At 49.4% G+C, this 21,596-nt stretch overlaps 1 long non-coding RNA gene across 2 annotated transcripts in view; it reads right to left on the bottom strand.

The window, feature by feature from the left end:
* Positions 1-6,953: 6,953 nt before the first annotated feature.
* Positions 6,954-21,596, bottom strand: part of LOC103013218 (uncharacterized) — a 28,429-nt gene continuing 13,786 nt past the window's right edge. Inside the window, exons 1-3 of one of the 2 annotated variants that reach the window (XR_009009664.1) lie at positions 13,787-14,232; positions 8,232-8,331; positions 6,954-7,217 (exon numbers count right to left, since the gene is read on the bottom strand). This is a non-coding gene — a long non-coding RNA (uncharacterized LOC103013218). Of the gene's footprint in view, positions 7,218-8,231; positions 8,332-13,786; positions 14,233-21,596 lie in introns of those variants that run through there. The other variant, XR_450014.2, reaches the window with a different exon arrangement.

Below are 21,596 nucleotides of genomic sequence, written 5' to 3'. Positions count from 1 at the left end.
TTCTGTTCCTGAATCAGTTTGGATTCATTGCATCGGTGAGGGGTAGATACCCAAAACAACAGGAGCCTAAACAAGAGGGAAGTTAGAAGTTTCCATCTCTCACGTGAATGTCCAGGAATGTCCTGGATTCAGGCTGGTATGGTGGTTCCACAATCATTAGGAACCTAGATTTTTTCTATCTTATTGGTTCCAAATCCTCCACATTCAACTTTGCCTCGTGATCCAAAATGGCTGCTCCAGCTCCAGCCATCACGCCTGCATTTCATCCAGTAGGAGAAAAGAAAAGGGGAAGAGAACAGCACAGTCTTGTTTAAGGGCAATTCCTGGAAGTTAAACAACCACTTCTACTTACATTCCATTAGCCAGAACTTAGTTAAATGGCTAGATCTGTCGTAAGGGAGATCAGGAAATATAGATATTTGTTTGTAAATAGTGATTTAAGGCACAGAGTGTGTAAAGTAGCTGAAACAGAGAGGAAAGGGTGGTGGGAGAGGAAGATAAAACCAGTCTACTAACCCCAGTCGTATACTTATGAATGTCAGTAACTGTTCTAAGCTCTTTGTGTGTAACCATGAATTCAATTCTTCCAACAATCTTGTGACATAGGTCCTACTATTCCTTGTTTGTCAGAATGGAGTCACACACTCACCCCCAAACTGCACCAATTGAAAGATTAGCCTTGCCAGCTACTTTCTGAGTGACTCTGATCAAGTTCTTTGCTGGCCAGACAGAATAAGTAAGCCATACTCAGCTCAGACCAGACACAATTTACCCCTAAGACCTGGATACATTGTGCCCCCCAAACCTTGACCATGTCAGACTTCTGCCAGCCAGGAAGAAAGGGTATGTGCTGCCCTAATGTCTATAAGCCAGGTGTCAGCAGAGGAGCCCCATGAGACTGAGGTAAGTTTCACTCAAACCCCATCCCGTGGTCATGCTAGGGGTCACTAGCTCTGGCTTCTTGCTTCTGCTAAATTATGTCTGTGGGTGTTTGGAGCCTGGAGGTGCAATTCCTGGGCTCTGGGACCTCCAGGAGTGTTTGCTGTTGGCACAGTGCTGGGCACAAAGTAATTGCTCCCTAAATGCTTGTTGAATAATAACGACAATAACCATCATTTAATGAGTGCTTATCACGTACCAGGAACTATGCTCAGGGCTTTACATATATTATGCCACTTAACACTGACAACTGTCAAGATCTTCATTTTACTGATGAAGAAACTGAAACTCACAAAGACAAGGTACTTGCCAAAGGTCTCACACCTGGTAAATAGTAGAGTTAGGATTTGAAGCCACACATTTTTTAACCACAATGCTTGGATGTCTACAGCTCTCAAATAGCCACCCCTCTCTACCCACACGTACCATGGAAGTCCCAGGAGCCTGGGGTCTAGGCTGATGGTTCTGTGCACTGACACAAACAAGAAGAATGAGTTTTGTCTGGGCTTCCAAGGATTCATACTACTGCGGGACACTCCTGTCGGTCTCCTCAATTTCCCCTGCTCCTAACCCACCACCTGAGTGATCCTGCTGCCCAAAATGGAGGCCACTTTCACTGTGGAGAGAGGAAAGGAGGACAGGCCTTTTATCCACAGGGGACTTGGAAACAATTTCCAGAAAACCAGCAGAGTACGTGGTTGAACTGCTGGACTCTAGCCTGTCACTCCTCAGCTTTGTGACCTGGTGAGGATTAAATAGGTTAATATGTCACAGAAAGCACTGAGAAAGGGGCCAGCACACTCTCTATCAACAGTCTCCAAGAATTAGTCATTATTATGCCTATTTCAGCGAAAGATGTTACCAGCAGAAGCCAACCACCTGGAGAGGGCTGTTTGTCCTTTCTTCTTCCTTTTTCTGCATAATAAAGTTGGTTTTTAAGTAACAAGTGATACATGGTCAACTGGTAGAAACTGCAAAAATTCAGATTGAAAAAAAATCACCTACAATCCCACTCTCCAAAGATCATCTTTCTATTCTTGTATTGAATTAATATCATAGTGATTTGGTGCTATTTGTTTTTTCCCCAGAAGGTGACTAGTATTTGTGGTTCTCCCACCTCCACCAGCATGAGTCACCCTGGTCCCACACAGTCACCCAAGCCTCTGGGTTTGCTAAGGGGGGTGATGGCTCAGAGGCGAGTGAAAGAGGCTGAAGAACAGGCCCTGCAAGTGCATCTGGCTCGTCCCCAGCCACCTGGAGAATTTTATGAGCAAAGTGCTTCAGTGATTTTTAAAAGGCAAATCAGGGCTGCACCCCTGCTCACAATCTTTCAACAACTTCCTGTGGCACTTAGGAGAAGCCCAAGATCTCCTACGTGGCCTTTGAAGCCCACCCCCACGGCCTGGGTCTGAATCGTTGACTCCATATATCAGTTATGTGACTTTGGACAAGTCATTTAGACCTCTCCATGCCTCAGTTTCCCCATCTATAAAATGGGAATAACAGAGCCTACCTCTTAGAACTGCTATTATGGTGAAATATGCTAAGTGAAGTACTTAGAACAGCACCTGGCATATGAAAAGCCCTTGACAAAAGTTAGCAGTATGACTATTATAATTTTGTTCCATTTTTCCCTTTGCCCTCTACCCTGGGACTCATGCCACAGCAGCCTGACTGCAGAGCGCCCACATTTAACCCCTCTGTACACAGCTTCTGACAGTGTCCAAAGGTGATAAGACAGGGCAAGGCTTCTACTCAGATGCATTTCCTGTTTTATGAGGGGGTTGGGGATGGGATATCTTTCCAGAACCCCCTCTGTCTCATTGACCAGAACTGTGTTCCACATCTGTCCCTAAATGAATAACTGGCAGAGAGGAAAGGAAATGCCCTAGTTATACAAGAGGTGTACAAAATCAGGCTTCTGTTAGCTCTGATGTGCTTCTCAGACTCCAGGTGCATTGGAATCCCCTGGAGGGTTTGTTACAACACAGATTTCTGGGCCTCACCTCCCAGGCTTGCTTAGGTAGGTCTCAAGTAAGGTCAAGAATTTGCATTTTCCAGATGCTTCTGCTGCTGCTGCTGATGATCCCAGGACCAGACCTTGAGAATCCCAGGAGGAGGGGGACAAATGTCTGCCCCCAAGATGTAACCCGGCCTCTGACCAGCCTCTGGGGTTGGAGATGGGCTGTGGCTCTACGAAGACGTCCCCCAGATCTCTGCCAGTTCTCATGGCCACTGTCCTGCTTCTGCTGATTTCTTGTTGCTATGGCCTTTATTTCTGCCCTGGAATGGACCCAAGTGAGGGACGAGGGGCGGAGAACATTTTCCCCAGCTCACAGAGCAACCGTGGGTACCGGCTGTTGTGTGAGCGAGACTTTTAGTAAAGATGCAGCACACAGTGGAAAATAACACAGGAGCCGCTCCTGTTCTTAAAAGCCCTGGGGCTGCCCTGACACTGAGGTTCTCGGTGAGTTCTCAGGGCCCTTCACCCCTCACAGGGCCCAGCCAGCTCCTCTCCCCTTCTCCTTGCCTTCTCTCCTACACACGCCTCCCTCCTCGATGCCTCCATCAGAACAATGGGTTCCCTCCACCCCCTCCTCCCCAACTCAGCCCTAGTCCCGCCAGTGGCCAAACCCTTGATCAGTGGGCCCAGGGCAGGAGAGTCAGAGAAACGCACCTGTGCAGAGCCTGGGAGTAAGGATACTGAGTCTGAGCCCCCAGATCGGGAAGGGGGTGCTTCTGATCTGAGCAAACCCTGTGGGCAGACAGAAGACAGCTAAGGCCTGAGGGTGGGACTCTGCCTCCCGTGGGCTGGGCAAGGACTGGGGTTTGGTTCTGAGCTAAGCTGGCCCTGAGATGATTCTAGGAATATTGTGAGAGATGCTGGGCTGAGGATCCTTCCTACTTCTTCGGCTCTCAGAATCACTCACAGCAGGCTCATACGAGGAATCACTGAGGCTTTTGAGTCTCAGAAGCAGAGAACCTGCTGGCCGGGGCGGGTAACCCCTAGAGGCATCAAGAGGCACCAGTTTTGGGGACAGGGGTTTAGAAAGCTCCAGGAGGACAGTGTCTTTCTAATGCAGTTTGGTTTTACTTCTCAGGTTCTGGAAGAGCGACTGTGTCCTTTATGGTGAACTTTAAGGATGCTGAGGTCCCGACAGGGAAAGGACCCTCTTGGCTGTCAATTTATTGTGAAATTTTGATTTCACCCAGAGGAATCCAGAGGGGGGACCACTGTTATTTATAACCACAGCTTCCTTCTCTGGAGAGTAGATCCTGCTTCTTTAAATAAAAGGCCCTGGGCTTCCCTGGTAGCGCAGTGGTTAAGAATCCGCCTGCCAATGCAGGGGACATGGGTTCGAGCCCTGGTCCGGGAAGATCCCACATGCCGCGGAGCAACTAAGCCTGTGCGTCACAACTACTGAGCCTGCGCTCTAGAGCCTGCGAACCACAACTACTGAGCCTGCACACCACAACTACTGAAGCCCGCACGCCTAGAGCCCGTGCTCCGCGACAAGAGAAGCCCCTGCTCGTCACAACTAGAGAAAGCCCACGCGCAGCAACGAAGACCCAACACAGCCAAAAATTAAATAAGTAAATAAATAAATAGCCCTTTTGTTCTGAGGCCCCTTGTTGGGTTTGACAAAGGTAGCCAGGTAGCCGAGTTTAGGAGGAGAAGCTGGGGAAGGCCGAATCACTCAAACTGCTTGGTGTCACAAGTGAGCCGAGCAGGGGAAGCCCCTGTGGGCGGTGAGGTGGGAGGGCTGTGAAGGAAGGAGGGCAGGTGGAGATGGGGGAGCCAGCAGATGGCAGCAGGCAGCCCAGCGAGGGCAGCAGAGAGGGCTGGGGGTGTTGGGATGAAGCATGAGTGAAGAAGGCCTGCGGGCCGCAGCTTTTAATAATGTCGCTTTCAGTTGTGTGCTGAGCAGCGCTGTGACTTCCAGAGACCCAGACAGCTTCTGCTCACTAGAGCAGCCTGGTATTCATGGTTTCTTGGGAGAAGAAATGGGCTGCATCCTACGTTTGAGTCAATTCCAGGGCAGAAATAAAGGGAACAGCTGCTAGAATTCAGCAGAAGCAGGAAACCAGAGCCACACAATTGTAAGCCTGAGAAATTGCAGAAGTCTTGGGGAGGGTGAGGGATGGGGTCTGAGTCAAATTTATTTCAGTCCTGATGAGCTGGGAACCCCCAGGCAAGCCTGGGTTCTGCCATCGGGGCAGACTCTGCCCCCTGCTTCCTTACTAAAAGAAGCCTGTTGTGTTCAGGTGAGAGGGCAATGTACCCACCCAGAGAAGCTGGGGGAGGTTGATGACTTGTCAAAGATAATTCTATGTGTTCCCACTCCCCTCTGCTGTGATTGAGTTGCGGTAGGCCTCTTCTGGCCAATGAGACAGAAGGGGAAGTGGGCTGGGGGCTTCAGGAAGGATTTCCCTCTCTAATAAAAGGAGAGAGAGCCATTTTAGAGCAAGGCCTGCCCCAGCTTTCTTTTTTGGAGATGCTGTCTTTGGCCCAGCAGCTGAGCCATTAAAAACAGAGTCAGGGTTAAAAGCATGGCTGGGCTCTGATTAGCTGCGTGGTCTGGAGAGAGTTACTTGATCTCCTGCCTCATCTGCAACATGAAGATAATAATGGCACCTTCCTCACAGGGTTGTCGTGAAGATCAAATGAGCAAATACATCTGAAATGTTTAGACATCTCTGGCACATGATGAGCACTCGATACATGATAGCTGTTATTATTATTTTTATCTGTGGATATGATGCTTGGAACCACTGTAGCCATCTTTTAGCCATGAAGGAGGGACCCCTAACATATCAATAAAAGACGGGAAGGCAGAAAGAAGACAGCAGTATTGATTCCAAAACAAGCCCTTTTAAGATAATAAAACTCTCAACTCTTTAGGCAACATTTAGTGGAGTATTTCGTTACCTGCATCCTAAATCATCCTGACCAATTTGTACATAAAACTTGACTCCATTATTGATTTACAATGAGGATAAAACCACCTAGTCTACAGGACACTCATAGTTATTGATGAGAATACTCACCCTGCAGGCAGACTATGGCAGTGACTGCCAGTTATTTTCAAATACTTAGTTTCTCCTTTTTTTTTTTTTTAAATTTATTTTATTGAAGTATAGTTGATTTACAATGTTGTGTAGTTTCTCCTTTCTTTAATAAAAAGAACTGCCATATTTTAGCTGGGCACGTGCTGCCTAGCTAGAAACTACATTTCCCAGTCTCCTTTACAACTAGGTGAAGCCATATGCCCAAGTTCTAGCCAAAAGAATGTGAATAGAAGTGATACGTGCCACTTCTGGGTTTTGCCCTTAAAAGCACTGGGCATGCCCTCCCCTTGCTCTTCTCTCTCTTGCTGGTGGGAAGATAATAAGAGCTTGAGCAGTCATCTTGGACCCAAAGATGGAAGAGCCATTTTGAGGGTGGGCAGAGTTGCCCCACCAGACCTGAACCACCTACTTCTTACATATAAGAGAAAGAAATTATCTTGTTTAAGCCAGTGTATTTTTTTATTGCTTCACTAAAGCAGATATACATGAGGCTACAGAATATCAGGTAGAAACAGTGGCACAGAAGTACTGTTCTGTGATTATTACTATGACCTTATGTATCAGTCAGCTATTGCTGCATAACAAAACACCCAAGGGCTTCCCTGGTAGCGCAGTGGTTGAGAATCTGCCTGCCAATGCAGGGGACATAGGTTCGAGCCCTGGTCTGGGACGACCCCACATGCCGTGGAGCAACTAGGCCCGTGAGCCACAACTACTGAGCCTGCGCGTCTGGAGCCTGTGCTCCGCAACAAGAGAGGCCACAATAGTGAGAGGCCCACACACCGCGATGAAGAGTGGCCCCCGCTTGCTGCAACTAGAGAAAGCCCTCGCACAGAAACGAAGACCCAACACACCCAAAAATAAATATAAAAATAAATAAATTAATTTTAAAAAAAACACACCCAAAATTTAGGACTTAATAATGCTTTATTATTTCTCATGATTCTGTGGATTGGCTGCATTCTTCTGCTGGTTTTTCCAGGGCTTGCTTGTGCAGCTTCATTCAGTTGGAGGAATGGCTGAGGGCTGAGTTCAGCTAGGACAGTGGGGATGGCTGGGCCTCCCTCTCCATGTGGTCTTTCATCCTCAAGGAAGATGGTCCAAGCTAGGTTTCCTCACATGGCGATTCCATGAGAGTTCCAAGATGAAACACCCAAAGTACCAGCATTTTTCAAGCTTCTGTTTGTATCATGGTTACTGGTACTCCACTGGCCAAAGCAAGTCACATGGTCAAGCCCAGAGTCAATGTGGGAGGGTATAGATACCAGAGGCTTGATTCACTGGGCCATTTAGGTAACAACCCACCTTACCCTATTATGCCCCATGCATTTTGGAAGCTCATTAAGGATAATTAGAAATCCTAGTGCAGTGCTCATTAGGCCTATTTGCATAGGGACTAATAATCCCCTAGGATTAGGGACAATTGAAATTCATTCCTTCATTTGGATATTCATCACCTAGCTCCGAAAAAATTCGTTTCAGGTTGTTTATATAAACACAAAGATTTTTAAATGATAAAATTAAATTAAAAATGAGTATCGGAGGAATCAGAACAGAAGGAAAGTGAAGGTAGGAAAAAAACAAAAGATGGTAGCAGGAGTAGGTTCAGAACAAAAGATGTGTGTCTCAGAGGTCCAAGCTCCTGCTAGGAGAGGGACGTGAGAGTCGCTGGAGAGTGCTGGAACTAGACCCAGGAGATGGTCAGGGGGTAGTGGAGGGGACGGGGGTGACGAAGTGGCTTCCCATAGAGCTCTGCCATTTTGTGGGCCACATCTGAAGTACTCCAAGGTGGTGCTTCTCAACCTTATTTATTAGGATCACCTGAGGAGTGGGTTTAATACAGATTCATAGGCCCAATCCCTAGAGCCTGGATTTTTGACAAGCTTCCTAAGTGGGTAGTCTTTGAACCACATTTTGAAGTGACTTCGAAGCCCATAAGTGGATGCCAGATGCCGGTAGGATATTCAGAGGGGAAGAATAAGCAAGAAGAAAGCTTCTTGAATAAGTGAGTGGCTCTCAGAGTCCCAGGAAGATTCTAGAAAGGGAAAGGGGATGCAATGTGGCCTTGGCGTTCCCTAATATTTCAAATACTTTATTTCTGCACAGAACAAACCTCTTTCCTGAATAAATAACTCCCAGCGAGACTCTCAGCCCTCAGCAATATTACCAGCTCTAGGGCCTGCCCCATCATATAGCACCAACGTGCCCATCTTAGTGCCCACCTTGGTGATAGTGAGAGATGCACCTTTTTTTCTCCTGAGGTAAATCCAAGGATCGCAGAGAATCTACCAGTCCAAAGGAGGCCATCCTGGTTGGTTTCTCCTGGTAGAAGAAGAAACCAGAAAATCTGGTCAAGACCACTGAGGGGGCCCATTTCTCAGCTGCACAGCCTTCGCCAAACCAGAAGTTCTAGCAGTTTCCCAGAGCATTTCTGAGGAAAGGAAACATTGCCTTTGCAAAAAGCCCAGGGACCCTTCCTGAAGGAACAACTTAGGGATGTCCCAATTTTTTAGAGCAAAAAGTCCAAGCCATTGGTACAAGCTGTCCTGGATGCTGAGTCAGGCTGCATGGTTCTCGGGAAAGAAGGGAGACTCAAGGTTGTGCTAATAGCGTGGAGAATCTTCCTGGCCTGTCTGGGCTCGTCACTTCCCTCAGGGAAATGTAGGCCTCTGAGAGCTTCATGATTCCTCTTCCCTCTCCTGTCCTCTACTTCTCCACATGCTTTGCACCCCGCCACCTCTACCTCATTCCCACCATATCTCGCTGCCTGCAGGCCCAAGGTACTTAGAGACCAGCGGCCTTTTCCCTCAGGATCCACCTCCCATGTAGTCCCACTCTTTTCTCTCAAAGATTCCTCTTTCGGGAAATTCCGGAGGGGCTTGACAACAGCACTGTGACCTCTGTCCTGTGGATGTTTGTCGTGGTGGGAGCAGGGACCCTTACCTTAACTCACTCCCCACCTCCCAGGATGCGAGGAAGATTTTCTTCCACGATACTAGACCCAGCACACAGGGCAGGGCCAAGGAGCCAGGGCAGGACCCTCCTGGAAACCGCTGCCCTGTGCCCAGTGGGACAGGTGCGCCCTCTGGTGGCCCAATGCCACATTCCCCCCCACCACTCTCACGCCCCAGCGCAGATCTTACTACCACAATGGCCTTCAGGACCCCACCTGCCCACCTCCATCCCTGAGCCAGCTGACCCTTCCCCAGATCAGGGGTCCCAGCTGAGGAGAGGTGAGGTCACTCCAGAGCTCCTTGTCTGCTGAGTCGGGCGGGCACTGAGTTTGTAGTTATCCCCACAACATTTTGGAGAACTCTTATGACCCCTGGGAAGGGCTGAGGAGGTGCCCTTTATGCTGCAGGCCTCTGTGAGTGTGAACTTGTGGGAAGGCCAGGGAAATGGTGAGGTCTGGGGTGGCATCTCAGCCATCTTTGGTCCTCAAGGGTTGGGGGCACAGCATTCCCACACAGCCAGGACGGGCCCAGAAGAGGAGGAATCTGCTTTCTCACCTGGAAAATGGGAATAATAATATCTTAAAAGGAGATTATAGAATTAAAGCTTTTATTCAACCTCTGATGAGGTGAATTTTCCAAGGGAAGTGGACAGATGCGTAGGCAGGGCTGGGGTGCAGTGGAGTGATTCTGAGTTTTCAGAATTTCAGATCGCTCTGAGTCCTGGCAGCAAAGCCAGGCAAGCAAAGACAAGCAAAGAAAAGAACTGATTCTCTGGAGAATCTCAGGAACATGATTTGTGGGCCTGACCACATGTTTGTTGAATGAAAAAATGGCTGAATCAGTGAATGACTGACTTCACGGCTCTAGGTGAGCTCACACGGAAACAGCCCTGTGATATCCTCAAGTCATGAAACCTGACTCCCGAAGGCCAGCAGTGGTGGAAAACTGGGAGTCAGCCCCCAGTTCCCAGCCCCAGAATTCCCCTCAGTGCCACCTGCTGGTGGGCACTGACTGGACAGCTCCTGCTAGAGTTGGAAATCTGTCACCTGGATGCAGAAGGGGATGGTGGAAGGATGGGGACCAGGCTCTCTCCAGATGACCTACTCCCTCAAGAACAGTTGCTACCTGATTTTTCCTGATCCTTCTAAGCGTTAGTCAAGAAAACATATAAAGCCCTTGGAAAAAGCAAAAGAGAGTCCTAGGTGTCCTTTCAGAGGAAGGCTGAGCATCCTCTGATGATGATCTGATCCGTAGGACTGTGTGCTGTTGGTTGTCTTTGACTGACTTTATAACTCTGTAGGGATAGAAGTAATTTGTAGAAAACAGATAATAATGCAAATGATTCCTGCCCATAGCAAGCAAATGATTCCTATTTATAATCACGCAAAGGAAATTTGTCCAGGAGAGAACATTCTCATTTGAACTACTTTTAACACCTTGCTGGTTCCTTGTCAGTTACAGAGTTAAAGAAAATCTTTGATACACATTCATTTTTTTTTTTTTTGTATGAAGGTCTGATTTTACCTTTTTGAAAATTACACTTGAGTAGATTCTTGGTCTTCAAGGAATCTACAAATCTCTCAGACCTTCCTTCCCATCGTGCCCCCAACCTGTTCAGGTGACACCAGCAACTGCATCTTCTGGGTCCCCACTGCCCCCAGCACTGACTTCAAGGACAAACTGCCCTGTGTGCTTCCCTGCCAGCCTCTCCCTCCAGATTGCTAGTGCCCGAGAGCAGGGGCTAGGTCTGATTCTCACTGGATCTGCAGAGCTTGGTAGATGCTGTTGAATGAATTTATGAATATACTTAGTGTGGACCACAACCCCTGCTGGTGAGAGAGCCCAGTGTACGTGAAGGGCAATATATGCACGTGGCCTAACACTTCTCAGCCTCAGTTTCCACATCTGTGCAATGAGGATAATATTTCTGGTGTGCTGCAAATACAGATGGGAAGGAACTCTTAAGTAACTCCTGCATGTTTTCCTTTTGCCTCTTTTGCTTTCTATTCCGACCTCCCACCCCACCCCCAGAATATTAAGAACAGGAACAGGGTCATTTCCTCTGGCTCGCCACCCTGCAAGGCCTACAGGACATGTTAAGTGTCCCCCAATCCCTACAACCTAGCCTCGTTCATGAATGAGAAAGGGAAGGGGAAATGGCTTGAGGGGCCAGGGTGCCCATCAGCTGGCAGTCAAGGATCATGGCCTACTTAGCAGAAGCCTTGGACTCCAACCCTGGGAGGGGAGGGGAAAAGTCGGGGTGGGGGGTGGGGGGCGGACACTGGGGGTGGGGTGGACTGTATACCTGAACACTAACAGGGAAACCCCAAGAGAAAAACCAAAACGAGAGAGAGGCTGGAAGGGCCGCCATGACCAGACCCCAGCCCCCACCCATCCTAAGCCATAGGAGCCCCGCTGCCTCTCTGGCCCCAACTCCCCTGAAGAGCTTCATCTACTAAAGGGAAAAAAAAAAAAAAAAAAAAAAAAAAAAAAAATTACCGACAACTAAATAACTGGGATTTGGGCGCCACCTCGTGGCCATTTGTGAAACTGCCCACCCAGGCTGAGCAGGTGATCCAAGGGCAGGAGGCCCGCCAGCATTCCTCCAAATTTCCTGGCCTCCATCCTCTTCCTCATCTTCTCCCTGCCATGTATTGAGCACTAACTGTATTCCAGACTCTGTGCTCAGCCCTTTTCAGGCCTTTACCACATTTATTCTTGGAACAGCTTTAAAAGAGAGGTAATACTTAATACCATTTTACGAATGAGGAAACTGAGGCACAGAGAAGTGAAGGAGCTTTCCCAAGGCCACACAGCTAGGAAGTGGACCAGAAGAGCTTCTCTCTGTACAGAAGAGGGACGGTGAAGCAGTCGGTCCTGCCCCTTAACAGCTGGTTGGCTTTGGGGCCTTTCGGCTCTAATTCAAATGTTTTTATTGCTGACTCTGCCAGACCCTACACTGGGCACTGGGATCTCCTGTAATCCTCCGTCTCAGTCCCTGTTAATCCCCTTCACAGCACTGATGCTGTGTATCTGAGCTAAAATCGATCTCAGAACACAGAATAAGTGCTCAATAAACATTTGTGAATGAACTCATAAATCAATGAATGAATACAAGGTTTTTAAAAACCCGAAAATGTGTCCCTGCCCTCAAGGCGCTGATGGCCTGGTGAGGAAAGCAGATCAGTAAAGGGCAGGAGTGGTTCCTGCTCCCCCGCCGCACCCCCCTCCTCCTGCACTGCCCACCTTCCCTCAGTGCTTTACCAGAGGGACGCACAGGAGATTTCAGACCCGGAGGAGGCACTTAACTGCATTCTGCCCTGAAGCCCTGAGAAGGACAACCAGCAGAGCTGAGACCTATAAAGGAGGGAAGGGGAAAGGCACTCCAGATAGAGGCCACAGCTCAAGCAAGCACCTGCATGGTGTGCACTGCGAATTCTAAGCCTTTAGGAGGAACATAAAGGGAGGAAGAGAGGTCTGCAGGGAATTCATCAGGGATTTGCCATTAAAACAAAACCCTCCCTTGACTATGCCTCAGATTCCTCAACCACAAAATGGGAATAAGATGAGGATGACATGAGTCTTGAAGCCTGGCACACAGTAACCTTTAGTACTCTTGACTGGTTACCCACACCAGATGCACTTCAGGGGTAGGTATAGCCACCAGGGGGCAGTAGGTAGGTCCCAGAGGCCACTGGGGAATGGCCTGAGACTCGAGCTGCAGGGGATCATAGTCCCCATCTGGTTTAAACCAGTGCCTCTCAGATGGCAGCACCAGGACATCCCTTGGGGTCCAAATGTCCAACCCCCATGAGATAGCAGAGATTCGTCCTATAACGCATGGGCACCAGGTCAAGGAACTGGGGTGGGCCTCACAGACAGGGCATCAGATAGAACCCTTTGATGTAACCAGTAATTCATTCTTGTTTATCAAGTACCTACTATGGTCCAGCTGTTAGCAGCCCTGGTGATGCAGCTAGACAATAAACCAGTATAGCATGTGTGTGTGTGTGTGTGTGTGTGTGTGTGTGTGTGTGTGTGTGTGTGTGTGTGTGTGTGTGTGTGTGTGTGTGGTGATGAGATGTTGAAAAGTTATTTTAGGGAGAAAAATAAAGATGGGATGGGGAATAGGGAACGTAGGGATGGTTTGCAATTTTAAATAGGATGGTACAGGAAGGCCTCCTGAGAAAGGACATTGCATAGAGACCAGAAGATGTGATGGAAGTAATCCATGAGAGTATCTGAGGAAGGAGGGTCCCAGGCAGAGGGGACAGCAAGGGCAAATGCCCTGGGGCAAGACTGTGCTTGCCTTGATTCAAAGAGCCGTGAAGAAGCCAGAGAGTGGGCTGAGTGGGGGGAGGAGGGGGCCAGATGGAGTAGGGCCTTATAGGCTGTTGAGATGCCCAAATGAGGATATAACATGCAGTGACAAAGGTACACGATGGGAGAGAAGCACAGACTGCTCGTTAGGCAAATCTAAACTTGGGTCTCATTACCCGACCACACCCCCTGCAGTGCACAATAAATTAATATTTTCTATAAATCCTGTAATTATCTTGTGAATAGCACTATTATATTGCATTGTATTCTGTGTGTTAAAAGCATTCATTTGTTAAATGTAAACATTTAAAATATACCATGTATCATGCAGCCCTTTTTACTTTTTCATTTAATAAACTGGAAGCCTTACGTTAGAAGCAGAGGGGGCTTTTCTTGCCCTCCAAGAGTCCCCTGGAGGCTGGTCTACACTCACACTTACCCACACCCTCACACACTCACACTCACTCACCAACAGTGCCCAGCCACAACCCAGGGATGCTCACCTGCCACCTCGAGGTGGCCTCGGGCAGGTCCCTGCTGCGTCTTCCACTACCTCGGCACCACCCAGCCCTTGACAATGTACAGAATGTCCTCATCCTCATGGGCCGTCACTATGAAATGGGCAGGGATTAATGTGTCCACTTTACAGATAGATAAACAGGTTCTGAGAGGTGCCTGGAGCAGGGAGTCTGGAGAAGGCAAGATGGGGATAGGCAAGATTTAAAAGTGTAAAAGTGAGGAGAGGAGCAGGAGAGTGTCATTGCTAACCCTCTGGTGGACCATGATCTCAGACAGACCTGGGCGTGAATCCTAGCCCCACCATTTATTTATCTTGGGTAAATTCCTTAAAATCCCTGAGCCTCAGCTTCCAAATCTTTACAATGGGTATAATGGTAGTACTCACCCGGTGACTTTGTTATGCAGATTAAATGAGGTAGCATGGCCGAAATGACTGTTGTTATCAGTGTTATTTTCAGTCTTACCAAGTCCTGGGGTTAGGGGTGGGGTGGGGACGAGGCTGCTCAGATTCCCTGCCCCCCACCCCAAACCACACACTGGCTAGATTCCTGCTGGGCAGCTTCCTCTGCCTGTGTAGACAGCAGTTATTTTACAACCATCACAGCCTTTCCCATCACTCCTGCTTTATAATTTATAAAGTGGTGTCATTCATTCATTCAACATTTACTGAGTGCCTCCTGTATAAACTAGCACAGTGCTGGACTCTGGGCATCTTCTGGTGAATGAGGCAGGCACCGTCCCTGCACCTAGAGACCTTACAGACAGCAAGTAATCACACACAAAAATATAGTTAGAAATCGGGTTAAGGGCTAGGAGAGAATGATAGAGGGGAGCCAGGGGAGAAAATGATAAGGGGCCCCAATTTAACCTCAACAGGCCTGCCCAGCAGTGGCCAAGGATGACTCACCCCCGCTGCACCTGATGGAGACCCTGAATCTCAGGACAGGGCAGGCTCTTGCCCAAGGGCACCGGTGAGGTGGGATGAAGGAACAAGGAATCCAGCACATGCAGCTGGCCCTGGCTCCTTCCATTCTGGACATGCTGGCCTCCTTGTTTCTCAAGTTCATGGTCACATTCCTGCCTCAGGGCCCCTTGCACTTGCTGTTCCCTCTCCTGGGATGCCCCATGCCCCGATGTGGCTGTGACTTCCTCTCTCACTCCACACAGGCCTCCATTCAAATGTTAACATCTCAAAAGAGCATCTTCCAGGACTTCCCTGGCGGTCCAGTGGTTGAGACTTCGCCTCCCAGTGCAGGGAGTGCGGGTTCGATCCCTGGCTGGGGAGCTAAGATCCCACATGCCTTGAGGCCAAAAAACCAAAACATAAAACAGAAGCAATATTGTAACGAATTCAATAAAGACTTTAAAAATTGTCCACATCAAAAAAAAAAAAATTCTAAAAAAAAAACTGCATCTTCCTTCCATCCTTTGTCCTCCTCACTTTCTTTCAGAACGCAGGTCACCACCTCACGTTATACTATATACGTGCTATGGCCTGTCTCCCGTCTAGAGCAGGGATTTTGCCTCCTGTTCACTGGTGTATCAGTGCGTGGAGCACTCCTGGTATTGAACAAATGAATGAAGACAATTATGAAGTGGGACAAAGGCTATGAATGAAAAATACGGGAAGTCTATGCATGAGGGAACAAGAGGCCTAATAGGTGGTGGGGTGTCAGAAATGTTTTCCTCAAGGCGCTGAGACAGCCCTTCAGAGTTAACCCCAGCTGAGGCAAGGGGACCAGGCCCCTGAGCTTCCCCGGTGACCAGTCCCTGAATCCAGGCTGCCCCCAGGGAGGGGACATAATTTTGTACTAGGTGGTTTCTGGGAGAACGAGTGCCTGAGTCCTGTAGGGGGTTCTGAGTGGTGCACGCCAGCATCCAGGAGCAGCCCCTTCACACGACCCTCCAGAGGGGCCCTCCTCACCCCAGCTTAACTGTGGAAAATCCAGACTTATTACAGACCTCTTCCCCATCCCTGTATTTGTGGAAGCTTCAGGAGTGTTTATACATGCCCAGGAACCTGCTTTGGTCGGCCCCACTCTGGGAGCTCCTCAACTGGTATGCAGTAAGTGCTTACTAACTGTGAGATGGCCGGGATGTCGTGTGGAGGGAGGAGAAGGGGCAAGTCTAGGGAGACCCCGAGCTTTCTTTTCGGTTTGGGCCCCCGGCTAAGATGGAGGCCAAAATTGGAGCGAGAAGACGTGGTGGGTTTGGGACATGTTGAGGCTGTGGTGACTGAGATGCCCAGGCCCTGGGGTGTGGTGCCAGCTCCCCAAGGAGCCCCCCACGATGCAGTAAGAGGGAGAAGAGACCAAGGGGGTTGCAGGGGGAGGGAAGCCTGGGCAGAATGCGATCTCAGAATCCAGGGAGCAGACAACGATGTCAGACATCGAGAGGGCAAAAGGGATGGGGACCAAGAAGAGGGGGCCCAGAGGACATGGCAGGGCCTGGGTGAGGCGTGCGGGAGCTTAGGAGGAGGGGGCTTGGTGAAGGGCCTGGAGCTCATTGGGGCCTGAGAGGTCTCCGGTGCAGTCATGGAGTGGGTGGGGAAACAAGGCCCCCTGCAGAGCAGCTAACAGGGAGGCCTGCCCCAGAGCTCCACCCACCCCAGACCCCCTCCACCCCCATCCCACTGGCTGAGAGCCCAGGGTCAAGACCCCTCCCTCCACCACATCTCCTGAGGTCCCCACTACGAGGTCTCTCAGCCCAGGAGTTTCCTCCCTGGAAACTGCTGCCTCAGCCCAAATCCAAATCAGACAACAGGAAAGACTTCCTGGCTGGGAGGGATGGGAGGCCCTGGACAAGGTGAATGCGGGTATTTCTGTCCAAGATGAGAAACTGGACACAGTGACTTCTGGAGGCCCGTTTCCAATTGCTGGACAAAAAGAGCAGCGTCTGGGCTTCCCTGGTGGCGCAGTGGTTGAGAATCTGCCTGCTAATGCAGGGGACACGGGTTCGAGCCCTGGTCTGGGAAGATCCCACATGCCGCGGAGCGGCTGGGCCCGTGAGCCACAATTGCTGAGCCTGCGCGTCTGGAGCCTGTGCCCCGCGACGGGAGGGGCCGCGATAGAGAGAGGCCCGCGCACCGCGATGAAGAGCGGTCCCCGCACCGCGATGAAGAGTGGCCCCCGCTTGCCGCAACTGGAGAAAGCCCTCGCACGAACCGAAGACCCAACACAGCCAAAAATAAAATAAATAAATAAATAAATAAGAAAATCCTTTAAAAAAAAAAAAAAGAGCAGCGTCTTCTCCAACCTGGATGGGGCAGAAGGGGAGCTTTTTAGAACAGGGAAGAAACACTTGCTGCCAGAGAGCATCGGGGTCAAGAGCTCAGATTTGAGCTGGACTCCCTGAGCTAAAATCCCAGCTCCATCACTAACTAGCTGTGTAACCTTGGATAAGCTACTTAACCTCTCTGTGCCTCAGTTTCCTCATCTGTAAAAAGGGAAAAATAGTAGTACCTATCTCTTACGGGCTCTTATGAAGTTTCAGTTAATGAACTGAAATTTGTCAAGTGCTCCGAACAGTGCTGGCACGAAGTGAGATCTATATAAGTGTTTGATAAAAGAAATAAAAGGGTGCTTCCCTGGTGGCGCAGTGGTTAAGAATCCGCCTGCCAATGCAGGGGACACGGGTTCGAGCCCCGGTCCGGGAAGATCCCACATGCCGCAGAGCAACTAAGCCTGTGCGCCATAGCTACTGAGCCTGTGCTCTAGATCCCTCGAGGCACAAATACTGAGCCCGTGAGCCACAACTACTGAGGCCCGCGCACCTAGAGCCCGTGCTCCGCAACAAGAGAAGCCACGGTAGTGAGGAGCCCGCGCACGGCAATGAAGAGTAGCCCCCGCTTGCCGCAACTAGAGAAAGTCCGCACACAGCAAGGAAGACCCAATGCAGCCATAAATAAATAAATAAATAAATTTATTTAAAAAAAAAAAAGATGCGTATCAAAGGAATATTTTCAATGAGCCCAGGCTCTTGCATATTCCCATACATAGAAAAACACTAAAAAAAAAAAAGAAAGAAAGAAATAAAAGGTATTAGTGACTTCCATTTGAGAGCCTCCTAAGCACTAAGCACTGTGCCAGGTTCTTTATTTACATTACCTCTAATCCCCACGTTCCTCTATAAGAACTATCCTATTTTACAGATAAAGAAACTGAGACCCAGAAAGGTGAAGTCACTTGTCTAAGCTGACCTAGACTAACTTGACCAGCACTCCTAACTACTATGTTGCTTTTCTCCACCACAAAGGCAGGGGGGTGGATGGAAGCCTCCCAGAGGCTTGCCTTGGACCCTCACAGCCACACTCACAGGGGCAGACCCCTCCAGTATATAAACCATCCCCAGCCTCATCGGAGCCTGGGAAGATTTCCTACTTTGAGGAAATAGCTCAAAGCACAACCATCTAATTAAGCAATTACTTTGTGGAGCACCAAGGCAAGGAAGTGACCTCAATTGCCGCTCAACACCGCCCTGCCGCTGGGGATGGAGGTAATGGGGATAATCATGACAATGGTGGTAGTGACACTGATGGTGACGTTTGTCAAGTGACGGCTGTCAGAGCTCAGTGTTGGTGGAGGAGGTGATGGGGCTGGTAATGACTTGATGGTGGTTAAGGGGATGGTTCCCTCATCCAGGTGTCTGTCAGCCAAGGTCATCCCAGGTGATTGGCCCAGGGATGTCCCCTCTGGTTTCAAAGATGTGCAAATGAGGTTTAAAATATAGTGTTTGAGGGCTTCCTTGGTGGTGCAGTGGTTAAGAATCCGCCTGCCAATGCAGGGGACACAGGTTCGCGCCCTGGTCTGGGAAGATCCCACATGCTGCGAAGCAACTAAGCCCGTGCACCACAACTACTGAGCCTGCGCTCTAGAGCCCGTGAGCCTCAACTACTGAGCCCGCGCGCCACAACTACTGAAGCCCGCGTGCCTAGAGCCCGGGCTCCACAACAAGAGTAGCCCCTGCTTGCCACAACTAGAGCAAGCCTGCACGCAGCAATGAAGATCCAACACAGCCAAAAAAATAAAATATAATATAATGTTTGATTCTCAACCTTTTGCTATCTGAATAAAGCAGAGTTTATTTCGGGGGGAAAAAAAGCAGATCATATTGTTGATGGAGAGGTGACAGTGGTAGTGATGGTTTACAGGGTAGATCCTGTGGCTGGGCTCTCAGCCTCCATCCCACCCTGCTAGACAGGGAGGTTGGAAAGCTAACAACTACATTTCCCTCCCTTGCAGCGTTTATATGTGGAACAGGCTCCACTTATTAGATTCACTCCAGCAAGATCTGGAAGGCTAAAGTGAGGTGCAGCCCTTTCTGTGCTTCGGTTTTCTCATTTATAAAATAGGGGTAATAATAGAAGAGTGCTGGCCACATAATAAGCACTATTTATGATTTGGTTGTTGTAGTGGGGGTTTTGGGGGTTTGTTTTTTGGTTTTTGTTTTTTTGCTCCCTTTTGGCTGTTTCTGCCAGCCCGCAAGTTTGCAGTAACAGGAGGTTTTTCTGCAGCAGTGTTCTGGTATCGGGTCCAGCTTCCTGCTTGCCCAGAGGCAGTGGCAGTTGTGAATGTGGTGGTAGCAACTTCTTACCTGCAGCTTCCTGATACCTGGACTGAAGCTTCAGGGGCGTGTTCTTGAATTCACAGTGACTCTCTTGGTGGGTCAGTTCTGTATGGTTCTGGGAGTCATTCTTAGAGGCGTGGCTCATTCGGCCTCTGGAACAATTGTCCTCTATTAAATACCTTCCTGCTAAAAACACTAAGGCAGGGTTTCTGTTTCCTGCACTGAACCCTGACAAATACAGTTTGAGAGCCTGAGGATGGTTAAAGCTATTGATGCTTGAGGTCACAAGACATGGATGGTGATGGTGTCTGGTGAAGATTATGGGGCTAAACTGATGGGTGCTTGATCTTGGGATTGATGGGAATGGTGATAATGACAATGTCTAGTGGTGGAGGTAGGTGGCAATAAAAGTTCTTGGGTGCAAGCAATAGAACCTGACTCTGGCTGACCTATGAAGAAACAAAAGATATTGGGGAGCTCCCAGAATGGACACAAAGCCCGGTGATCCAGGCTGAGATAAAGGGCAGGAACCAAGGAAGTAACTGCATTGGACAGACCAAGCCCCTCAGCAAGACACCCAGATAGAACTGTCACCATCAGACACCACACTGACCACTACTACCAAAGGCCACCTTTCTCAGTGAATTCTAAACCCTCCTATCTTTGCATCACTCACTCAAGATTCAAAGCTCTGGGCTGAGGCATCCAATTGGCCGAGCCCAGGTCATGTGCCCATGTCCTATCTGCCAAGGAGTGGGAGGAGGGGCCTGTGATCCCCTTAACTTCAGTAGTAGGATGTCCATCGAGACACATGTAGTGGGGGCTTCCCCCTAAAGACAAAGGGGGTTGGGATGTAGGGCAGCCAAAAACCAACAAAAGTCCACCCAGTAAGGAAGCCTGGTGGTAATGATAGCATGAAGCTAGGAGGAGATGCTGCCTTCTTTATTAAAACCAAATCCAAGACAGTGGCATCTGGACCTTTCAACACTGGTCAGACCCAAAGCCCCTTGCAATCACCTACCAACTTCTGATGCCACCACCACAAGTGCCCTGCACTCCGGCCAAGTGCAGTTGGGACACTGCTCCTTCCATTTATAGCCCAGCACAGAGCAGAAACCAGGCCTGGACATTCAAACAAGATGCTAGCAATGACCCAGAGAGAACAAAGAGGGAAGAAACACAGACATCTATTCATTTATTCCATATCCTTTTATTGGGCACAGACCAGGTACCAGATACAGCAGAGAATGAGGTCCCTGCACCGTGGAGCTTACAATCTAATGGGGAAGACAGCTGAATCAGTAACACATAAGTAGACAAGAACACTGCAGGGCAGGAAACACAAGGAGGATGAGATGGAGAGGAACTGGGGGAGCCCCTTAAGAGGGGGGGGGGTCAGGGAAGGACTCTGAGCTGAAGCTGTCGTGCAGAGATCTGGGGCGACTGTGGACTCCGAGACCCTGAGGCCGGAACAAACTTGCTGTGCTTGTGGAACAGAAAGGTGGCCCGAGTAGCTGGAGCATAGGAAGCCAGGGTGGGAGGAGGTGAGGTTAAAGTCAGCCGGGGAGGGACTTACCTGGTGGTCCAGTGGTTGAGACTCCGCACTTCCAACTGCAGGGGGCACGGGTTCGATCCCTGGTCGGGGAACTAAGATCCTGCATGCCACGTGGCAGGGCCAAAACGATAAATAAATAAATAAAGTAAAATAAAATCAGCTGGGGAAAGAAGTGGGATTTTTATTCCCATCAGTGGGAAGCCACTAAGCGCCATCCTTTGATAAGAGGAGGGCCTTGTTCTCAGGAATGAGTAGGGAAGGAGAAGATGGGCCGAGTGCAGGGAGGGGTATAGGGTCAGTAGAGGTAAGGGCTGGGCTTCCCACACATTGGGCTCCTGTTTCCTCAGTGAGGTATGAGGCTAGGTCATCAATGCACAGGGGGAGTAAGAGATGGCAGGACATCTGCCCATAAGGCCACATCAGGCTTCCAGTGTCCTGAAAAGAGCCATGATACAGCCCTGGGGAGGACCTAACCGGCCATCGTACTCCTGGGCACACACCTCCTGGCAGTTTCCCTCGGGGGACGGAGGCACTTCCTTGACTGAGAAGAGGTCAGTGGTAGCAAGTGAAGCCTCAACCGTCACAATCACAACGTCAATCACGATCATAATCACCGTCACCTTCACACCAACAGGCACAAGGATAGGAAACCCTCGAGGGCACCCTGACCCTGT

This window comes from Balaenoptera acutorostrata, chromosome 1, assembly GCF_949987535.1.
Source record: "Balaenoptera acutorostrata chromosome 1, mBalAcu1.1, whole genome shotgun sequence".
In the NCBI taxonomy this organism is placed as follows: Eukaryota; Metazoa; Chordata; class Mammalia; order Artiodactyla; family Balaenopteridae; genus Balaenoptera; species Balaenoptera acutorostrata.
The sequence above is the reverse complement of the archived record's forward strand: the minus strand, read 5'-3'. Positions and strand labels throughout refer to the sequence as shown.